Source organism: Acromyrmex echinatior, chromosome 8, assembly GCF_024713525.1.
Source record: "Acromyrmex echinatior isolate Ae372 chromosome 8, ASM2471352v2, whole genome shotgun sequence".
In the NCBI taxonomy this organism is placed as follows: Eukaryota; Metazoa; Arthropoda; class Insecta; order Hymenoptera; family Formicidae; genus Acromyrmex; species Acromyrmex echinatior.
In genome coordinates, this window is record NC_141859.1 from 13,981,580 (window position 1) to 13,986,828 (window position 5,249).

The 5,249-nt window shown below is 35.0% G+C and overlaps 1 long non-coding RNA gene across 1 annotated transcript; it reads left to right on the forward strand.

Annotated features, from left to right (window-relative positions):
* Positions 1 to 3,617: 3,617 nt before the first annotated feature.
* Positions 3,618 to 5,249, forward strand: LOC147908842 (uncharacterized). Its single transcript, XR_015545936.1, has 2 exons — positions 3,618 to 4,234; positions 4,529 to 5,249. It is a non-coding gene; the product is annotated as an uncharacterized LOC147908842 (long non-coding RNA).

Consider the following 5,249-nt stretch of genomic DNA (forward strand, 5'->3'; position numbering starts at 1 on the left):
AACTGCGTTATGTTGCTCATTCTGTTTTTTTTCCAGCAGTTATTAGCCGAATGACCTGGCTTATCACACCATTGACAGATTACGGAAGATTTGTTCTGACGATTGTTATTATCAGTTCGACAATTTTTGGCGTTATGCCCTAGATCATATGGGGGCATGCCTTAGATCATATTGGCGTTATAATCTAGAACATATTTGACAAATAATATTATTCCCCTGTAAAATGTTAATTGATTGTCGTGCTTGAGGGTCGCGAAGTCGACCCTTTGTGGACGCTGTTTGTCAGCGCTGTGTCCGCGTTTTTTGCAGATTTGACATATTAAGATCTCTGTTCCAAAATTAGTTAATTTTCTACAGTTTGAAGCTGAATGTCCTTTTTTATAACAAATCTGACAAATTTCTCGTAATTTATTCGTATTTAGCGCTTTACTCGATGTGTTTTCCTGATTCTATCGTCGAATGAAGTTCTCTTTCTATTCGTAACGCACGTGTCGGTTACCGTTTCTTGAACGTCTAAATTCCTTGTTATTCTTTACTCAATTTCTGATTTCAATCCTCTAATAAAACATTTGCACATGTCTTTTTCTAAAGATGTTTTTCTAAAGATGAATACTTTGATCGGAAAGAGCATTTCTGAAATTTTATAGGCTTCCATTATTTGTTTTCCTAAAATCTTTACCCGATTCGCGTATGTGATTACGTCTTCCTCATTCTGTTGATAAATACGGTCTAATTCATCTTGCAGTTGGTATATATTTTTTGAAGCGCCATAAACTTGTTTTAAATATTTGGTTAATTGTGCCACACTGTTAAAGTCCTGATCTTATATAGTGCGGCGCGCTTCACCCACAATTCTTGTCCTTATGATTTTTGTAAATTGCGATTCAGCTTCCGGTAAGATAGACTTTGCTCCTTCGCATCCTTCGATAAAATAATTTAAAGGGATGTTTTTGCCATCGAAAAAAGGTACGGCTTCGACAGCGTATTCTAAGGTAACAAATAAATTTTGGTGCGTCAGGTCCCCTCGATTTAGGGATAGCCACAATTGTTCTACGTTTATTTTCAGACGTTATACCACCGAATTCGCGGATTGAGTGATAATGTCCTCTGAGTCGGAACCGTCAAACATAAGAGTTTTAGAATTATCTGAAATCTCTGATTCATTTAAAGAGAAACTCGCCGCTTCAGATTCAAATTCGGATGATTTGAGGGGGATGGAGGTGTGTAATGTGTTTTGTGTACTCAACTTTAACTTATTCAGATTTTCTATAGCAGTTTTATAAAGGCTTTCTTCAGATTTATTGCTCGTATTCATTTCCGTCTCCTAAGATCGCACTTGTTATCCCCGACGGCCCCCAAAAGTTCATTTGGTCTGTTCCAAACTCTTGGAAATTTGGTCAAGGAGAGAGGAAAATGAGGGAGAATGGAAAGGATATGGAAGGACGGTTAGACTTAATCTCACAGGTATACTCGCAGACGCGAACACCTGTGAATCGTACGCACCTTTTCAGTCCCAGAATATGGGTCAACGTCCGAAGGGATGCTATGACATCTGTTCCGATGGACAGTGCAAACGTCGATCCTACTTTTTAGGTCAAGAAACTTAATCCTTTTGATTCAGGACTGGACCTCGTGCGATCTCAGATATTAGACAGGTTTCAATAAAAGACAGAGAAATATACTAACAAGGGAACACAACCAGTTGTATGTCGCCGATTTAAATGAGCTTTTAGTATGTTGTTCTACAGACAAAAATAAGTGACACGTATTTTTTTATACGTGCTGAGGCGCATGTTAAGGGGATGAAATCCTCCCTTGAAGAAAATCGGGTTTTTCTTTCGAAGCGAATATCTTCGAAACATGAGAGATGGAAAAAAATTTCTAGAATGAAAATTGAATGGTTGCAAGAGTACTTTATATTTAACTATAATAAAACAAATTTTTTTAATTATTTATTGTATATCCTCACCCTCCACTCTTATTTTCAAAAATTTTTTAACTTTTTATATAACCAAAATTAAAAAGCATTTTACGCTGAAAACAACGATGTGTATTTAAATCATGTTCCGAAAAACCATTTTTGAGATATGAACGAAAATGTCTCTATATACGCGCTCCGTACCTACGTATTCGTCTCATACCACGTTGGTTGCGTAAGATAGCGATAAAGACACAGTTTATCACAGTGCAGTAGTGACTATTGAAATAAGTTTTGTAAATAATAATAATAATAACAATAATAATAACAACAATACCAACAGCAACAATGACTTTGTCACCTGTTAAAATCAGTCAAATACTTTTGAAGGATACGTTTATAAAAGAATATACAAAATATTAATGATCAATTAAGAACAAAGCATTAATAAAGAAATTAATACTTTAATAAAATGTTATTCATTTCATTTTCATCATAGAGCAGCTAATTCCATTTAATGTTGACATCAACAATGTATTGATAATGTTGACCAATAATGTTGATCAATAATGTATTGATAACTGTAAGATGAACATATTCTTATCATTATTTCTGGCTGTAGCAATTTTTTCCGTATGCGAAAGCATTATCAAGATGACGAAAGCATTATTATCAAGATGAAAGCATTATCGAATATCTTCGAAACTATGAGGGATAGAAAAATAGTAAAGTGTATACTGAAATTCGTTCCAACTTTTCAAGTCTACTATCATCTACATTCATTTGCTTTTCCCATCGTCGCAATTGATCTTATACTGTGACACTTCTGAGATGCACGTCCGCGCGCGATCCAGTGGTTCGGCCGTCGAGCTTTGAACAGTTGTGAGGGAAAAATAGGCAGTACTTCAGAAATCGGCCCGAAATGTGCAACTAATTTTGAACGCACTGAAGTACATATATAATTTCTATAATTTTATAAAAATATATTTGGAGTAATATATTTATTAATAACGTTATTTATTAAAAAAAAAAATATGGAAAAAAGAAAAAAGAAGGATTGAACGCAGGATTTTCAACATTCTGATCTCGCACCTAACGCCCAAGATCAAGTTGAATTCTTGCGGATCACTTCTATGAACGCGATACATAAAGCACACGGAAAATCGTAAACTATATCTCGTCAACTGTCATATTTTGAAATCATGATAAATATGCCGAATAGGCATTCTCCGATGACCTTGACTTTGACATCATTTGTCAAGATCATGACCCTGAATGACCTCCACCAAGTTTTAGCCGTTGTTCGTTATTGGTTAAAAAGTTATTAAAAAGAAGATTAAAAAATAACATATTATTTCTGCTATATATATGCAGTATTAAATACTATTCCACATAGGTTCTAACTTTCAACACGAAGCGACTCTCATCCCCCCTTGCAAGGAAGCGCATGATTTTCATCTTCGACTCTCGCCCCTCCTTTCCCCTACAAATGAGCACACGACTCTCACCTCCCCTTCCCCTCTGCTTCTGGAGCGCACGACCTTCACCTTCGACTCTCACTCCTACTCCCCTCCCTGTTATTGTAAAATCGAAATCTATATACTTTGAATATAAACACAGTTAGATATACATACACATTTATGTATATTCATAACAATAATAGACTTATTATCAAAGCTCTCGAACATTCCTTGTATTCAGTAGTTGATAGATTTTTAACACGTCAACATGCGGCTTCACGAATTTCTACGCTTAATTGATAATTACGACGAATTATTTTCTTATTTGTGCGAGAAAGGTATAATTAGACAAAATGAGTGTCCACGATGTAAAATCAATCTCAATCTACGTACAAATAAAGAATTGCTATTTCATTGCACAGGAGATTATTATAAAGTTGTTCGTAGTCATAAAAGACAAAGGAAAATATGCAATTTCAAGTTAAGCTCATTCAATAACACATGCTTCTCCCATTTTCATCTTGGCTTAAAGAAAGCATATCGTTTCATTGCATATTTTTTAATTGTTACGTGACTTGATAGGTATAGGATTTATGAGCCCATTTGGCGCAGGTAGCCGCTCAGGCGATAATAGGTTTAGTTGGCTGGTGCTGCCGTGGCGCTGAAGTATCGGTAATTGCAATGAAGTTGATAGCGCTGGCGGTGTGTATGTATGGTGCGAGTGAGCGTGCGTGTAAAAAGTCAGCGATTATTGTAAGCTCAGATCACATTGTAATAAAGAATCTCAGTTTATTTGCAAAGCAATTCATTAATGCAGTCCACACAATCGAGGAGAACATTCTCATCAGGCATTTGGGCAAGTCCCCGGCTCACCATTGAGCACATTCCATAACATTAATGTTGCATCCACCACGGCAACAATTTTTGCAATATGAATTACAAATGAATTCTCATAGCGTTGTTGATTGGATTAATTTTTGTCGTGAGATAATTAAAATAAAATAATATATTGGGTCATCTAAAAAGTATCCGCGGTACTTTGTCACTAGATATATGACCATCAACACACATCTAATAACAAAAAACCGCGGATACTTTTTAGATGACCCAATATTTTTTTCATGTTATTTACTATTTTTGCATATTTTAGTTATTGGCTCAGTGGTTGGACCAAGATACAATTTTAGATGGTCCAGGAAAAATAGTGGAAGTAGATGAGGCAAAATCGAGAATTGGCAATCGTGTTTATGATTTAAAATTCTTCCATTTTCCTTTTATTAAATTATATTAATTACATAGGGAAGCAAAAATATAATTGTGGTCGTATTATACGAGAATAATGGGTCTTTGGAGGCTACGAACGTAACAGTGACCATATTTTCATAATTCCTGTGAAAAACAGTACAGAAAATACTTTAATAATATATATTAGGTCATCTAAAAAGTATCCGCGGTTTTTTGTCACTAGATGGTGTTGATGGACAAAAACCGCGGATACTTTTTAGATAACCCAATACGTCGTCACATATTACCGGAAACAATGATATACAATGATATACATGATGGTTGGCGTGGATACGCTTCAATAGATCAACTATAATCAACACAACTATGATCATATGTGTGTAAATCGTTCACAAAATTTTGATCCTGTAAGTGGATGCCGCACTCAACTATAAAACGAATGTGGCGTGATATGCGCAATGCAATTCCTCATTATGGACTTTCTGAAAAACATTATAAACATTACCTCGTCTTTTTTATTTAAAAGAGTGTACTCTTTTGAAAAAAGAATCGAAGCATTCTTTGAAATCATGAAAAATATATATCCTATTAATAATGTTCTTAAATAAATTTCATTGTAGCAGTAA